The sequence below is a fragment of the Emydura macquarii genome, unplaced genomic scaffold (assembly GCF_026122565.2).
Source record: "Emydura macquarii macquarii isolate MOO-44397 ecotype Brisbane River unplaced genomic scaffold, CSIRO-AGI_Emac_v2 contig_1644, whole genome shotgun sequence".
In the NCBI taxonomy this organism is placed as follows: Eukaryota; Metazoa; Chordata; order Testudines; family Chelidae; genus Emydura; species Emydura macquarii.
The window spans coordinates 22,434,992-22,452,957 of record NW_027131781.1 but is presented as its reverse complement, the minus strand read 5'-3'; the positions used below and the strand labels follow the sequence as shown (position 1 = coordinate 22,452,957).

At 42.7% G+C, this 17,966-nt stretch overlaps 1 protein-coding gene across 3 annotated transcripts in view; it reads left to right on the top strand.

The window, feature by feature from the left end:
* Nucleotides 1–6,167: 6,167 nt before the first annotated feature.
* Nucleotides 6,168–17,966, top strand: part of RAB27A (RAB27A, member RAS oncogene family) — a 54,304-nt gene continuing 42,505 nt past the window's right edge. For 2 of the 3 annotated variants that reach the window (XM_067555874.1, XM_067555872.1), the window contains exon 1: nucleotides 6,168–6,245. The gene's annotated coding sequence lies outside the window, so the exon portion shown is untranslated. Of the gene's footprint in view, nucleotides 6,246–16,003; nucleotides 16,035–17,966 lie in introns of those variants that run through there. The other variant, XM_067555873.1, reaches the window with a different exon arrangement.

Sequence of the window (17,966 nt, the reverse complement as noted above, 5' to 3'; positions counted from 1 at the left end):
CACTGCAGTAAATTCACCAACCAGTCACAAACTGTGCTTCTGATTCCCCAGACTGGTTATCAAAAAGCTATAGCAAGAAATACACAATCCCCTTTACTGAATTTCAGTCTCCGGCTCCCAGTCAGCTACTAGATCCAGTAAAGAGATAAGTTATTAAAACTCTGTGCTCTTTACCAAAAAGTTCTTCTGACCCCAAAGAGTCAGCCACATTACCAGATCAATATGAGTTGGGATCTTACCCAAAATACCACGCTGGTAGCCAATCCTTTAGTAACTAAAACTAAAGGTTTATTATAAAAGGAAAGAAACAAACAAGGTGAGAGATGTTATATGATTAAAGCAATCAGATGCATATACATGATTTGAAAGTCCCAGTATATCAGGTTTTCAGTAGAATTGAGATGCTTTCAGACTTGTATAGTCCCTCTGGTTTACAGCCAGTACCTGGATGGCTCTGTCCTTTGTTTCACATCTTCAGTTGCAGATGAGTTGATCCAGAGAAGGAAGCAGGAATGAAGACAACATGGATGTGGTGCAGATGCCTTTTATAATATCTCAGATTGACAGGTGGCTTCTTTCAAACACAAGCCCATAACACATAGAAGATTATTGGTAGAAGGGACCTCAGGAGGTCATCTAGTCCAACCCCTGCTCAAAGCAGGCCCAAACCCAACTAAATCATCCCAGTCAGGGCTTTGTCAAGCCACACCTTAAAAACCTCTAGGGATGGAGATTCCATCACCTCTCATTGCACTACTTCATCATCCTCTTAGTGAAAAAGCTGTTCCTAATATCCAACATAGACCTCCCCCACTGCAACTTGAGACCATTGCTCCTAGTTCTGTCATCTACTACCATTGAGAACAGCCTAGCTCCATCCTTCCTGGAACCCCGTTTCAGGTAGCTAAAGTTGCTATCAAATCCCCCCTCATTCTTCTCTTCTGCACATGATATGGAAAAGCCGCAGAGAGAGAGTCCCTTGTCCAGAGGGCATGTTCTTACATGTCCTCTCTTCTCTTCCTGGGCTCATCGTACCTTCAAGTTCCCTTAATAATGGGACTAATGGCCATTAAGCAGGCTTAGTGCTGCTGCCATCCTGTCACCCAGAAACACAGCACAAGTTGAAATACCAATGTATTATACATATTTAGAACTTATAACACTGATACATATATAAAAATGTGCTTATTAATTTCAGTGAGTTATAACCTTTCCAACAGTACCTGACATGGCATATCCCATATGAATTATTGTGATCTTACAATATTGATATTAAATAATATTCTAAAATGTCCCCCTAATCCACACAGTGCCACAAGACCCCTTGACGGCACTTCCAGTCCTACACTTCTATGATTCTATGAACTCAAGGACTTTTAAAATCATGACTGGTAAAAAAGAGAATGAAATTTGTAAATGAATGGACCGAAATTGGTGTATTGGAAGTTAGACCTAATTGGTGAACAAAATAATGGGGATACTGGGGTTCTCAAAAAAAAAAAAAAAAGTGGCTTTGGTGATCCACAGGGCTGATCAGACTCTTGGGGGAAAGGCCAATAGACCTTTGCTCCACCCCAGAGACTGTCCTTCATTGAGGAAGTTTGATCATTGGAATGTCTAAACAATCACTGATGAGTACTCCTGACCAACATCACTGGACGAGTGAGGACCCCAGTCCGATACATATGAGAAGCTGGTCTGTCTTCTCTTATGTACCTTTTCATCCCCCAGTATCTTCCTCCTGTCCTATATCTCTCTCTGCTTTTTACCTGATCTGGAGACTAAGTGCACTACAGGGCACCAGCATTACATGATGAATCAGCCCTCCAGCTCTTCCCAGCCTCAGAGAGACTGGTAAAGGTAAGCAACCTGACCAGACCAACCAGGTGGCACTGCAGACTGAGGAAGTGAATGAGGGTGTCCTCTTTGACTTGCACTGCTCTCTAGGTTTTCACATCTGGGCTATGTGTAAATCTTGCCAATTTTTTCTCTCTAACATTTCAAATATGTGGTCTTTCCTGTCCATCCACACAGCTAAAACTCTTGTCCAGGGTCACATCATCTCACATCTTGGTTAGTGCAACATCCTCTCTTACCTTGAAAAATGTAGTTTTGCCTCTCTCATATCCATTTATAATATTGCTGCAAAAATCATTCTCTTAGCCTATCACTTTGGCCATGTCATCCCTCTTTGGGTCTTTCCACTGGCTCCCCCTTCTCTATCACATTAAATATAAACTGCTTATCTTCACTTTCAAGGCTCTTCACAGTCTAGCCCCCACTCTATCTGTCATCTCTTATTCACTATTGATATATTGATTCACATCCTCCATTGGCCCATGTTACTAGCTTTCATCTCCCATTAGTTACATTTTCAAACAAGCACTCTTGGGGGAGCTCCCTGTAAAGGTATTTCCTATTATCTTCCTTCAAATTCCTCCTTAAAACTCTTCTTTTCCATGATTCCTACAAAAATACTTGATAATTGTTAAGCAGCCAATGCACTGTTACCAATGGTAATCCTGGACCTTGTCACAGGGCAGATAAGAGATTAGAAAGGACTGAAATCATATTCTGAAGCTATGTTGTGGTCTAAGCAAGATCATTGAAAATTGGCAAACAAATGTATCTGAAATGTTGGAATCTTGTTCCATTTCTTATGGACAACTAAAGGTGTTGCAGATACCTTGTCTATGGTCATGTCTGTTTTTTGTTCTCAGTGATTTATGAAGCGCTACATGCTCCTGCAGTATGTCCTAATTCATTCCCTAGTAATAAATCATCAGGTCATAAAGTGGCCAGAGTTAGCTGTTATTAGGCTTGCCCTTGCATTCTTTTGTGTGGGAAAACTTAATTCTGACTCATCTCATTTATTTGAGGTGTGAAATCCAGATTCAAAATTGTCCTCCCCCATTTGGCTATATAGATGTCTTCTGTCAATGGGAGTGGTGAGGGAGATTATATCCTCTGAAACCCAGGTTTCCAGTTTTGAGCAGGAAATGGTGTCAAATGGAGGATTAACATTTTATATGCCAATCTGTTTAATTTATCTAATAGTAAATTACCTTGCACTGTGTGCATAGTTTTGTGTGTAGTTGTGCTATCCCCTCTTCACTCGCTGCAGCTAGATGAAAAGAGCATGGACAACTGAAGCATATTCCCAAACTGTTTAGTATGATAGTATTAGTATTTAGCATTAGTTCCTGAAAATGTTCAAAACTATTTTGAGAGGGATTGTATCTTATGGCATAGCAGAAGTCTGTCTTCGAAATAATTTTTATTCATTTATATATTAATTTATTTTGATTTATTTCACTATAAAAAGTTTATTTTATACACTAGGTGCCGTGACTATGAATTAAAAATACAATTAATATGACAGTTAACTCTCCATCACAAAACTTACTCTCCAAATAAAATTGTCCTCTCCCACAAGCATCAGCCTAACTAAGCTCCTCCTCTACAAAACCAAGTACATAGAGCTCAACAAAGGGAGTTAAGTGTCATTAGTCCCCATTTTACAGCTGCAGAAATTTATGGTACAAAGTGGTGAAGTGTGTTGTCCAACCTCATACAGCAGGTCAATGGCAGAGTCAGGAATAGAACTGAAGTTGTCTGACTTTTAGGTTTCTAGCTCATGCAATATCTCTGTCAGCTTTGCAAAACAATTTTGCATTACTTTGTCTCAGTGTATTCCTTTTTTAAGGTGTATAAGTAAAAGCAGCAGCATGCTACCATCCCAGGTTGGGAGTATTTGAGAAAGAGAGAGCCTGTCTTACCACAGAAGGCGGAGGGACAGTGTGGAGAAAGATTTTTTTGTTATTGTTTTGGTTTGTTTTAAAAGGAAAATAGCCGCCAGGGGGCAGCAAATATTCACAATGTTAGCTGTTACCAAAATTTAACTATGGGCAAAGATGTTTACCCCTGGAAACCTGCTTTATCTCCCTGTAGTAAGTTCTCTACCTCAGCGATTCACAAACAGTGGTATGCGCATCACCAGTGATATGCAGGCCACCTCCCAATGATAAGCATCCTCCTGCTGCTGGGGGGCCGGCCAGGAGCCGCTTCGGCACTGCCCGGGCCCCGGCCCCACCCCCAAGCAGCACTGCCGCTGGTCCCCACTCCCGCTCCTTCTCCTGCCCCTACAGATGGTGGTACTACAGGTGCTGGTGTTTTATGTTGGTGGTATGCAACATGGTAGAGTTTGGGAACTGCTGCTCTACCTCATGCTCAAGGAATGTGAGCTGCTTTCAGAAAAGATATATTGTATGAGAAATAGGAAGAAAAGCAAAATTGAGAGGAGAGAACTTGTTTTAATTAAAAAGGTTCAGCTTCTATTCACTTTTCTCCACATTATGACTACTAATGCTCAAGAAATTTCAGCAGTGTTATGTCGTGTCCCACTTTGGTGGCCTCTCCCCAGAGGCAGTAGCACTTAATTGGTACTAATTATACCTAGGGCTTGTCTACACTTACCTCAGAGATTTGGCGGCAGTCGACCAGAGTTATGCAAGCGTCGCAAAAAACTTGCATAACTCCCATCGACTTTTCTGCTTCTGTTCTGCGTGCTGTCTTCACTGCACTGCGCCGACGGGAACCGTGTTCCCATCGATGCAGAGCTACACCACTTGAGAAGGTGGTCTTAATATGTCGATTTCTGGTTTGACTGAGCGGGTCTTCACTGGCTGCTCAGTCGATCCAGAGAAATTGATCTGACGGCGGCAAGACATAGCGCTAGTTTGTAAAATGCTTTGAGGACCATTTACAACAGATGGTAAATATAATAAATGTAAGAAAATCCCAGCAGTATATGTGGGGTCCACAAATCTGAAAGATTTAAAAGAGCTAGGCTGTACAGTATTGGGGATAACTAATATTTATTAGTTAGCATGCAGATACCTTGGAGCCATCTTCAGACTGTGCAATAGCTAACTATGGCTATGTCTACATTCCATTGTAAACCTGGCTCAGACTCAGTTTTGATCCCAAACCCCTACCCTGAAGGGAAGCGGGGGTTGTGCCCGAGACCTGCTGACACTCAGATCTAATTGTCATTTTGCTGTGTGGATGCAACTCAAGCCAGAATATCTGCATAGGGCAGTATGGACACAATAGCATAGTTGTGGGACCTGGATCCAGCAATTGTAAACCAGGTTTATACAGGAGTGTGAATGCTCAGGTGTAAGTTGGGAGACACGGAGTCCACAACCGCGGGTCCCACGAATGTGGGTTTACAATACAGTGTAATACATACCCTTTGTAACAGTTTAATCCTGTCTATGGCCTGGTCTACACATAAGATTGCACCACAGTAAGTAAAGATGTGATGTTTAACTGGTTTAGTTAAACTGGTGCAATTTTGTGTGGGGACATTCTTAGAGTGGCTTCACTTGCCTCTGTAATAAGACACCAAACTGAAATAAGTGTCCACAGAGGGGTTTCACTGGTCTATATCATTTAAAAAGCTGATTTGTTATGACTAATATTGCCCTACTTAGGAGCCCTTCTCCTGAACCAGGATCTCATTGTGTCAGTGCAACTATCCTTGTACACAAGGCCTAGATGTACAGGACAAGCTAAACCACTATACCCCGTTTTAAATCTGTATGTGTGTCCACAGAGAAGTTAGCACCAGTATAATTATAAGCAGGGCAGGTTTGAGTGTTGACAAGTTGCCCTCATCCTCCAGCCCTGCTTGTTACACTTGTGTCTTGTCTTTAAGGAGAGGGTAAGCCCTGTGGGGCAGAGCCCCTTCTTGTGTGTTTAGACAGCACGTGGCAGGCAGGGGCTCCAATCCTGACTTGTTCAACGTCACGATAAATGTGCATGGCCACTGGGCTCCCGCTGCCCCGAATGGGCCCAGCCGTGGGGCCAGGGGCTGCCCAAGCCGGGAGCCAACCCCCGGCCCTATGCCACTACTCGGCGGTCAGAGCAGGGGCGGCGGAGGCTCCAAAGTCCCGCCCCAGGGCGTGGCTCCGCCTTTCCGCCGCCCGCTCTGTGCTCACCGCCCGAGCTGAATAGCGCTCCCGGCGTCCCGCCCAGAGCCGCCGCGGCCAGGGATGCCCCGGGCGGCTCGGCTCGGCGGGGCGGGGCAGTGACCGCCCCCTCGCTCGCTCGGGCTTTACGGGAAGTGATGTCACCTTGACGTAAAACACGCTGGCTGCCCAAAAAAGGGCAGGGGCCGGAGGGACTGGGTGCTGGCTGAGCCCGGAGCCTTGCTGGGGAGAGCGGCGTGCGGCTGCCAGGTAAGGGGGACTGCGAGCCCGGCTTCTTCCCGCAGCTTCCCGGCTGAGGAGCGCCGCGTGGGGCGGGGAGCGGAGCAAGGGGCAGCGGGCGGCGCGGCGCGGGGCAGCAGGTTACTCTGAGGAGGAGCCCGGGACCGCTTTGCCCTGCCTCTTCTCTGCCGCGAGCCCCAGGGTTAGGGTTCCTCCCTTCCTCCCGTCCGGCGGCGGGCCTGGGCGCTCCGTGTCGTTACGGGCCGTGGTCCCTGCCCAGGTGCGAGGGGACCAACTGGTTCGATCCGAAATAAAACCTAGCGGGTACTTCGGGCGCCGGATCCCAGCCCCGCCTCAGGCAAAGCTGCTTGACACTGGTGAATACCCTCCCTGAGCCTGCCCCACCAGAAACCTGCGGTGCTCCGCCCTGGTCCCTGAGCCTTTCCTAATCTCCCATGACCCATGGATGCTGATTGACGTTCCTGAGTGTTTCACTGAGACGTTTAAAATCTTCCTCAGATTGACTGGAGTTTAGCAGCTCGCATGGAAGAAGCACTGGGGTAAACTTGATCGAATGAATGGTTTGACACATTCCTAACTCCTGGTGCTTAGATACTTTGGTGATGGAAAACCTTTATTAGGACATAATTAGGACATAACATAAAAGTTAATAATGGCAAGGTAACTTGCTGTAGAATTGCTGTATGATGTCAGGTCCGTTGTGACCTACTAAAAATGTTTCAATTTACATGAGTAAACTCAATTAGCAGAACCCATTAATTTCTAAACTATAACTAGCATACCTCAAGTATCCTGTGGTTGGTTTTTTTTTTTTTTTTTTTTTTATCCCTTCCCCACTCCTTTTCAAAGCTATTTTATTTATTTATTATTTCTATTAATCTAGTGCATAGGATTCCTAGTCATGGACCAGGACCCCTTGTGGTAGGTGCTTATACACTTCTACAACTGTTTTTCTGGCTGGCACAGAAGAACACAATTTGCAATTCAAATACTGAAAAGCAACTATAGCCATAGAGTTCTTGATGCTGAAAGGTTGCCTCAAGAGTATAATAAAAATGAATAGCAGCATTTTAATACTATTGTATCTAGCCAAGGATTAAATTTGTTTTTAGAGGTCTTATTATTTCACCCTCTGCATTGGTGGTATATGGTGGTAACTTAAAATTAAAAATATGGTGGTAACTTAAAATTTTTAATTTTTATAATTAATCGGTATAACATCAGGCTAGAATTTTAAAGACCAGACTTCTAGCCCAATGAAGCTTTTGTTTTAATTATTTTCTGCTGTTTTTAACTTTTTCTTCACCATATGGGACAGAAACATGCTAATTTATCACTTGGACACTCAGTTTCTTTTCTTCCAAAGATGATAACGTTGAGCTAAAGGGATTTTTAACCGGATTTTAGGTATAGACAAATATTTTTGGTAGCAATCAGTGACTTTTCTGAAGGTTTTGTTTTTGGAGAAAAGCTTTGTCACTAACAGGTAGCTAATGTCCTGGCACATAGATTGTTGTTTAGACTATTGCTCCATCACCTCATGCTTGCATACAAGGGGAGTTACTAAGAGTAAGATAGCTTCTAGACTTCACGAAAGGTATGTATTTAATTTAGGAGAAGGTATAATAGGCATTGGAGATGGTGCAACAAATTAGTTGCTATTGCTTATATCTTCTATAATTTATAAGTCTTTGCTTATCTATTAAGTATGTGTCCCTAAAAAAAACTATATTAAATTATGATAGGCTTAAAATGCAAGAAAAATTTATAATTAAATATTCTGCATCACCCTAAGTTTTCCCACCATTGTATTTAGCATATTGCGCATACAGGCACTGATTTTGCAGAGATTTAAAATTGTGCTTAACTCATTTAGCTCAGTGGGACTAGTCATATGCTTAAAACTAAGTATGTGCAAAAATCTTTGTGGGATTGGGATTGGTATGTTGGCTCCAGAGCATGTTTCTTCTTTTTGTCTTGAAGAGCATGTCCATGATGGAAATAAAAAATTGTATTCACACAACTGGCTTAAACACGGTTAAAACTGGTTCAGGCAAACACATTTTAAACATGGTTTGCTTGGGCCACTAATGATGAGACAGAGTAATTTAAAAAGCAGTACTCTAGAGTAGGGGGGGCAGATTGGGACTGCACCAATGTACATCAAAAACAATCACTTGCAATCAGCAGAAAGTAGATTTTAAATTTATGGATACGTGTTTCAAAGGGTTTTAATTTGTGACACCACCCCGGTCTGTGTATTCTGGGTTAGCTTGAGCCATGCTTTAAACCAATTCTGGTAACAGTCTTATCTCCATTGTGGATGAAGCCTTGATGGGTGTGGCAATCCTAACACTTCATTTTTGTAGTTGATCTTCCATATATTGTTTTATATGTAACACAATTTTACTATGACTATTATAAAAATAAACACCCCAGCTATGAGCATATACACAAAATCTCTGTTCATTTGGGTTTTTTAATCTGATCTATAGCTCCCTCAGACCTCAATTTCCAGTAATATAAATAGAACCAATATAATTCTTCCAACTGAGTTATTGTGGCTCCCTGGACCTTGGCACAATGTGATCTGTTTGTCAGGATTTTACTTACTATAGGATCTGGAAAGTCCATTCGCCTACTCCCAAACAGCTCAGGGGCAGCTTTCTCTGGTGAAAGTGGAGCTACCCTGAGTCAATCTGTGCAGAACTTCAGTTTTTACAAAATTTTGAACAAAATTTGTAATTGTTCAAAAAATGTTTTTAGCCTTTAGGATTATGAAGAAATAGCCAAATGTGAATGCAGTGCTGTTTTCTGAGTTGACAAACCAAGTGCCCAGGACTTCTGCTGATATCCATAGTTGTTACTGTTTTCACAGCTGCTGTTCAGAACTCTATAGGCAGCAGAGAAGTGGACAAGAATCAACAATTTCACATGGCCTCTAACAAAACTGAGTCAAGGCAGTCACTGGCATTTGTGGGAGATGGATCTGAAAAAAAAACAGGCCAGAGAAAAGCAGAGTAGAAACACTTTTTCTTTCCACTTTGCATCAGCTGGAAGAAAGGTAAAAAGTAGGATAAGTATCCCACTCACCAAACACTGAGGATTTGAAGGGTCTGGAGGTTTGGGAGGAGGAGGGGATAATTCTTCCAGCAACTGGTGTGGTGGAGAGGGAAATCTCAGATTTTAGGTGCCTACTGGGAAAGAGGCTGATAACTAAATGGAGTTCCCAAGCAGGGTCCAGACCAACAGGAATTCTAGTACTCTGGCCCTTCATAACAGCTGGGGGTTGGCTGTCCCTTCCTGGTAGTCTTCCCCCACTCCTCTCACCAGCACCTGCTTTTCTTCCCTACATGTTGGTATTAAAATCATAATGAGAGACTATGGTTGGAAGCAGAATATAGACAATAAAGCACAATTTATTGCTTAAAGTGAGGCTTAAAGTTGTGCATTGGAACAACTTATCCTGGGAATGTGGTGGCTTCTCCATCGCTTGAAGTCTTTAAATAAAGACTGGATATCAGTCTAAATTGTATTGTGTAAGTTCAAACAAAAGTTTAGGGCTGGATGCAGAAATGATTGGATGAGGTTTTTTGTCTTGTGTTTATGCAGCAGGTCAGATTAGATGATCATAAGGGTTCCTGCTACCCATAAATATCTATGAATGGAGATGTCTGGTAAAGTTTTCAAGTTCTGATCTATCCTCTAGGGTCCAAAGGTAATGTACTAGTTACTACTTCAATCTTACATGTATGTGTGGCAGTACTTTCTCACCAATAATAATTAAGCCAATAGGCGGGTTTTGGGGTTTTTTTTGGTTTGTTTGTTTGTTTTTTTTTTGCAAATATAAAAGGTGATTAATCTTCTTTAGAAGTCCAGCTGTTTGGAAAATGTTTTTTGGAAATTCAGAGAACTTAATTTTGGAGAATTCAAGGAACAAAAGAGTTGAAAATGCCACAATACTACTTTAGTGAATGCTTAATAACTGGCTCCTGGTTCTTCATCCCCACAAGGCCTCTGTTGATCTGGGAAAAATGAGTAAAAGGAGGCAAGAAGGAGGCTAATGGGAAGCATCATAGGTTGTAGTGCTGCAGATGCATGTGCTTATCTTTACACGTGAGTAGTCCCTTTGAAATTAATTGGACCTTTACTAGGAATCTTCAAGGCAGGATTGCGAAAGGCAGGTAGATTAGCTAGTCAGCCAGAAGATGGAGCCATGGAGTTCCTTATTCAAATGTATGTGACCTTTTACTGGTGGGGATTCAGTCTGGGAATAGTATGGAGGTTCACCTTGTTTCTTACTTTGTAAGAATTTGTTAATCCATTCCTAGTTATGAACTCCAAGAATGAGCAGCTTGTGTCTAAGAGCAAAGCCCTCAGTTGTTTCATGATAGCCTCAATAGTCTGTGAGCCTGTAGATGACTTATTTAATTCTATGAATTAGAAAAATATTGAAATTGCTGTATAAACTTTTATTTAAATGTAAGTGTAGCATGCTATGCTATCTTAGGCATTGCCTGGCAATCTCTTACCCACCATGCAAGCTACACTCATCTAGAACACTGGACTTCAGTGTCCTTAGGACAAAGAATCTGCATGTTGAAGGCTGAGCTTTCTTAGTAGTAGGACCTCATCTATGTAATTTGCTATCTTTAAGCAGGAGCTTGGCCAAATTTTTGTCAGTGTGGCTGTCAGTTGGGGTGTGAACAAAAACGCCTTACCACTGCAGATATGCCAACAGAAAAGGGCTTCTGTCAGCATAGCTATTGTCATTTGGGGAGGTGGTGTTACTAAGATGGCAAAGTCGTCCTCCTGTTAGCATATGCTGCGTTTATGCCAGGGGGGCTCTACTAGTATAGTACTAGTACTATACCTGTATAGCTAAAACAACAAGAGTCCTGTAACACCTTAAAGACTAACAAATTTCTGCAGGCATAAGCTTTCGTGGGCTGCAACCCACTTTGTCAGATGCATGAAATGGAAATCACAGATAGGAGGTGTGTGTGTGTGTGGTGTGTGTGTGTGTGTGTGTATGTGTATATACATCCAAGGGTAAGAAACAACAATGGGGAGGGCAAGGGCTAACAAAGTCAATTCAGTTAGAGTAGTTGAGGCCTATTCACAACCATTGATTTAGAAGGTGAGAATGTGTGAACAGTGAAAATTACTTCTTGTAAGGAGAGAACCATTCCAAGTCCCTATTCAGACCCAGTCTGATTGTGTCAAGTTTGCATATGAGTTCCAGCTGTGCAGTTTCTCGCTGAAGTCTGTTTTTGAAGTTTTTTTGTAGACATATGGCAACTTTCAAGTCAGTTACAGTGTCCTGGGAGATTGAAGTGCTCTCCTGCTGGTTTACAGATGTTACCATTTTTTATGTCTGATTTGTGTCCATTTATTCTTTTGTGAGACTGGGTCTGAATAGGGACTTGGAATGGTTCTCTCATTACAAGAAGTAATTGTCACTGTTCACACATTCTCACCTTCTAATCACCGGTTGTGAATAGGCCTAATCTACTCTAACTGAATTGACTTTGTTAGCACTTGCCTGCCCCATTGTTGTTCCTTACTCTTGGATGTATACATATATCTCCTATCCATGATTTCCATTTCATACATCTGATGAAGTGGGTTGCAGCCCATGAAAGCTTATGCCTGCAGAAATTTGTTAGTCTTTAAGATGCTACAGGACTGTCTTTGTTTTTGCTGTATACAGACTAACACAGCTACCCCTCTGGAACTTTTCACCTATATAGCTGTATCAGCAGAGCCTGTACAGTGTAGACTAGCCCTTAGAAACAGATGCAGGATATACCTCTTTGCCAAGACCTTACCAACTAATTAAAACCTAGTTTCCTAGGTGACTGATAAAGCTGCAGGAGTGAGTATGATGTCTGTTCCCTCAAGCCTTGTAAGGTGCCCAAATACCATGGTAATGGGCACAAGAATACTATTTTAAGGCTAAGGGTAGTCCAGTAAGCTGGATTCAACCCGGCTTTACCTAGTATGGGGCTCAGGGAGGGCAAAATTTGCCTGGAGTGGGGAATGGTTGGTGACAGAAAATGGCTGCAATATTCCAGTGATGAGGGCGGAATTAAGCCAATGCTGCTTTTCAAAGTGGGTGGTGCTGACTGAGGAGGAAGCATAGCCAAGAAAGAGTCCTTATAAAACCCCAGTTATAAACTAAAGATCTCTGCTTCATGCCCCTGCCTCCAAAGTCTGAGCACTGAAGGAGGACTATGGGTAACCACTATCAGAGACCCTTTATGCTGTACTGTACCTGAGGATACAAATGATTTGTTATCAAGTGATAAATATGATTGTTTAGAATGCCTGAACAATTTATGCCTCGCTTGCACACACCTTTACTACGATTATGCTCATGTATCAGGTATCTGGGTGTACACTTTCCCAATAAAGCGTTTAGCTTACAATTTGTATGTTCAAATAAAATACCTATTTAGTGCATGCACTTTTGGTAATTGCACATTACTTCTGGGCGAATTCTGTGCTACTGCGCCCATGCAGGATTCATATCCCCCACAGATTTCTTTGCTTCTCCGCAGAAAAATGATTTCCGACAGGAAGCAAGAGTGGTTACGTGCCCGTCCTCAGCAGTCCAGGTGCCTTGGTTGGGTTCCCTGAAGCAGCCAGGGGAGACATAAATCACCACAGGGCTGGGTGCGCATGTGAGCAAGCGAGACTGTTCTGCTCATTTGCTGTGTGCCTGGAGCTGAGGAGTGGCAGGTGTGAGGATGCCAGGGCTGGTCCCGCTGCTTGGCTGGGCATGAGATGGGACTTCCTCTTCCCCTGCATGGGCTGCTCCTGGGGCTGACCTCCCCCAGCGGCAGGAAGCTCTGCACCCCCACCAGTTCCTTCCTTCCCCCATCCCCTGACAGCTGTGGAGGGAGGGGTCACTGTATCGGGAGCTGCCCCCCAGCCGCCAACCCCTGTGCATCCAAACCTTCCCCGCCAAGCCCCAGCATCCAGACTCCCCCAATGAACCCCAGCTCCCTGCATCCAGACCCCCTGCACCCAGACCATCCCTTGCTGAGCCCCCCCACACTTGAACCCCCCCATGGAGTCCAGTCCCCCTGCACTTGGAGCACCCTGCTGAGTCCTCCAACCAGCTGCACCTGGACCTCCACCCCACCAAACCCCACTCCTTCTGCATCCAGAGTCCCTCAGCGAGGCCCTGTGCATCCAGATCCCCCTTGCACCCAGATCCCCCCACCGAGCTGCCCACACCTAGATCCCTTCTACTAAGCCCTTCCACATTTGGATCCTGCTGGACTGAGCCTACTTGCCCCACACCTAGATCAGGGGGTAGGGTGGGGCGTGCATTCGTGACTCTGTCCCTCTTGCTCACTATCATGATGCCCCCAGCACAGAGGGGCAGGGACCCAAAGTCTTTGTTTCATTGCTGGAGCACGGTGGGAGGGACTCTGCAGAGTGGGAAGATCCCAAAGCTCCTGCTCTAGTCCAAGCCCCAAAGTCTGCACAGCAATGCAACAGCCCTGCAGCCTGACTGCCCACCTTCCCCCCTCCTGAATCAGCTGGCACAGGCCAGTCTCAGGTTTTTCTTTGCTGTGTAGACATACCCTTAAAGTCTTTGGTGCTTCACATACATGGAAATATTAGTACAGTGCACTCCATTTGTAAGAATCACTGATATAATAGTCAACCGCATTTAGTGATGAAAGCCACTTGGACAAAATCATTCCTACACTAATTAAAATACTCCGCTTGTAAGAATCAACTGCTTATAAGAATCAAATCATCTGGGATGGATGTGATCTTTAGAAAAGGAGTGCACTATATTACCATCTGCTCTTCGGAGCCAGATAGATGTGCTAATATGCCTAGTAAGGAATCTATCTGTCAAAAGAGATTTCCTGAATCTTTTTTTGTTGTCTGCATTGTTACAGACATACTTGCTGACAGATATTTTGAAAAAAATTATCAAAATAATTGAAAAGGGCATGATTATATTGTGTTTTTTGACAAATAAAATGTGCAGAATTTTTAATTTTTTGTCACAGAATTCACTCAGAAGTATCACACATAAATCAACCAAATAATTCTATGCCTGCCCTTCTGAAATTCAGGCACTCTTATTGGTGGATCACATGGTGGGTGATGGAAAAAGCTACCTGTAGGGGTGGCATCACAAAACAATAAGTACTCCTGATTGTTGCAGTGTCTTTCCCTGAGCTATTGCTTTTGAAACACTGCTGTTAAGAGCATGGACAAAGTTGGCAGCACTCAGCACTCTCTGGAAGGGTAGATGACTGTTTTGCAGAAGTACTTACATGTAAGATTTTTTTCTCCATTTCAACCTACTTGGAAGTGTCTAGACTGGCTTGACAGCTGCTATACAGCCCTGAAAATGAACAGCATGTGCACATCAAGGTCAACCTGAAGACAGCTATCTTTTTGCTTTCATAACTGTTGGTTATTCCATTCAGTCTTCCTAGCTGCTCAGTCAGAGAGCTATAATGAAAATGGTTGCTGTGAGCACTGAGAAGGAAGAAAACAACCTTTTCAAACAAAGTAGAGTGGAGGCTAGCATCAGAGATGAGGACTAGTAACAGACTGAAACTCTCTAGCCTGCCAATAGATTTGCCAAAAAAATTGATGGCTTTTGTTGGCTAGAGATTGACCCAAATCAGACTATTTTTGTAGGCAGCATATTGTTGCTAGCTAACTTGGTTTAATGCCTGTGAAAAGTGGTATGTGCTTTTTTAGTTCTCTCTCTCTCCACCTGTCTTTAAAGCTGATGTTTCAGATTTGTAATTAGTAAGGGACGACTATATGTTCCTCCTTTAAGCACATGGTGATGGCTGCATTATACTTAAATTTGCATTGTATTGTGAAAACTTCAGGGATTCGCTTAAAATTAATACACACAACACCGGTCTTCATTATGTAACTTTGCTGTTTTGTGGAATTACTAATGTTGTAACCTTAGCATGAGAAGTGCATAGTAATTGTGGTTATCAGTAGCACATAGTGCCTTCCTACAGCAGATATTTATACTTTTTAAGTAGAACTCAGTCATTTCCAAAATGTGTATGGCGGTAACTTCTTTTTTCAGGTTATAAAGCAGATCATTTAGTTATTTATTTTCTGATTTCAAACCAGACTTTGTAAGGGACTGAGTGTACACCAGGGCATACCCAACATTGTTTTGGTTTTGCTATGAGTTGTTGGTCCTTTTATTTCTGGCAGGATTCCAGTATTTTAAGCTGCTACTGGTGCATAACATCACATACCTCACTGACATGCTCCTGTAGCAGTACTTAAACATGATAGGTCTGCTAATACTGGGGCTTTAATTGTGTGGCTACATTTGGTTATACCATACTTGAACTTGCTTTTCACTGGTGCCAAAATGGAAAGGAAGGAGGACACAGGAGAATGTCCTCACTTTTCCTAGTTTGAGTACTATACAGCAAGAGCTTGATCCTGCTCCTGTTTGAAGTTTAGCCTAACTTCCATTGACTTCCACGGGAGCAGGAACTAGCCTCAAGTTGGACAGTGAGACAGCATGGGTTTTGAAATGTGTTTTGGCTATAAAGCACAATCAATGTTTGCTTGTTTATTACATTGCTAATTGCAGATACAATGTCCCAATGCCATAGACATAGCAATAGATTTCTTTTGCTGTGTTTGTGCAGTGGAAACTAGAAGTTTTGGTTTCAGAAAGAAACTCAAAATAATCCTCTGGAAGAGCTATTGAGAGAGGCTGCGTAGAGCAAGCTGCTAGAATGGAATCCTGTCTTAAGCAGATTAAACAAGGTATATTTAAGTGATATTACAGAGGGATTTAACCTGTTCTTATACTGTTAAAGCGTCTTTTTATTTTTATTTGCAAATGTGAAGTTAATTTGACCTACCAGTACAACAGAAAACTAATTGCAATTTGTTTATAAAGTAAATTGTGTTTTTCCACTGGAGCATTTTGCATTGTAGGTTTGGAGCCTGATTCCACAAGGTGCTGAACACATTCAACCCCCATGAGTCAGTGCCTTGCAGACCTGACCTTTTCATCAGACCTTTTAGCATTTTAGAGGCAGCCATTCTTGGTGGGTGGGGAGGGACGTAAGTTGAAGGGAACCCATTTTGATCACCTATTTCAGAAACATGCATACCTCAAAAAGCATCTTAATTTTTGTGAGATGATGTAGAGAGAAATGAAGGAAGAAATATGTCAGCTAGGTAGGACATGCTTAACTGAAGGAGAAATTGAATGCGAGGGGACATGCAGCGCATCCTATATTGACAGTACATAATGTGGTGATGGTTTTAAAAAAAAACCCCAACAGTACATGGGAGTTAGATCAGTCAACCTTCATTAACATCCCTACAAGAGCAGGCCAAGCAGTAATGGGACAAAAGTAATGTGTGGTTGTCACCCAAGAAAAGGTGTGTTCCTTCAGTTTGTGTCAGACAAAATCTAATCGGAGATGCAAGACTGCAATTTTATGTTTGTCTGTTGGCCAAGAGAGAATGCTAAATAATAAATTCTTCCTGTCTAACCCGTCCACATAGCTATTGTCTTGACAGCAAAAGTGGTTGGGTTTAGCTAACACCTGCTAGTTAAACTCATTAGTCTCATGAGCCTTAGGCTGTGTTAGATTACCACTTATGTCCATATCATTTATGTCGCTCAGGGTGTGAAAAAACACACCTTTGAGTGACATAAGTTACACCAACATAAGCACCAGTGTGGACAGTGCTATGTCAGTAAGAGGGCTTCTCCTGCCAACATCGCTATCCCACATGTTAGGGGTGGTTTAATTATGTTGATGGTAAAGCTCTCTCCTGACAGCACAGAGCAGCTATAGGAGAGATCTTACAGAGGTGCCACTGCATCCGTACAGCTGTGCTGCTGCTGTAAGCTCTCTAGTGTAGACATAGCCTTAGGCTCTGAAGTGCTTACTCACTCTTAAAAATAGGAATGAAGAGCCTGTCACTTAGGTGGTTTTGAAAATTTTGCACCAAAGTTAGCTGGTCAAATTCTAACTTAGGCTTCTGCCTGGGTTAGTACATGAGCTAAAATCAAGCTAATGGTGTTACTGTGCAGCTACAGTGTGCAAAAGATATAGTTTAGCTAGCATGTGTTAGCTAAGGCAAGTCTACCCTACAGAGTTATCTTGGCAGAGCTATGTCAATCAGGGGTGTGGAAGAAACTTTCTCTGACAGACATAGCTAGGCCAGCAAAACCCACAGTGTAATGTTGTTCGGGGAGGTGATGTTGCTATATCAACTGAAAAATTCCTCCTGTTGGCATAATCTGCACCTGCACTAAGGGCTCTGCTAATATAGCTATACCAGCAAAACCTTTGTAGAGTAGACAAGGCCTAAGCCCTTTTACTACTTCTGCTCCAGACAAAGACATAGTGAGGAAAAAGCTTTACAGTGTTTTATGGAAGGAAGGGGAGAGAGAGAACTCTGTCCTATTGGGTACCTGTAAAGAAGCTCTGAATTAGGCAGAGTGCCCTTTTTATTGAAAGTTCCCAGTCTTAGAGATAAGTTTTAAAAGGCAGTATTTTTGCTGATCAGCCAGAGCAAGGAACAAAAGCATGACTGTTAAGCTTATACTCAGAGAAAAATATCCAGACAACTTTAGAAACTGCATTATAGTTTTTATATCCTATCAAGCAGTATATTAAAATCCTTCTTTGTAAGGAAACTGTGGTACAGTTAGTTATTCTTCCTTTTCATCAC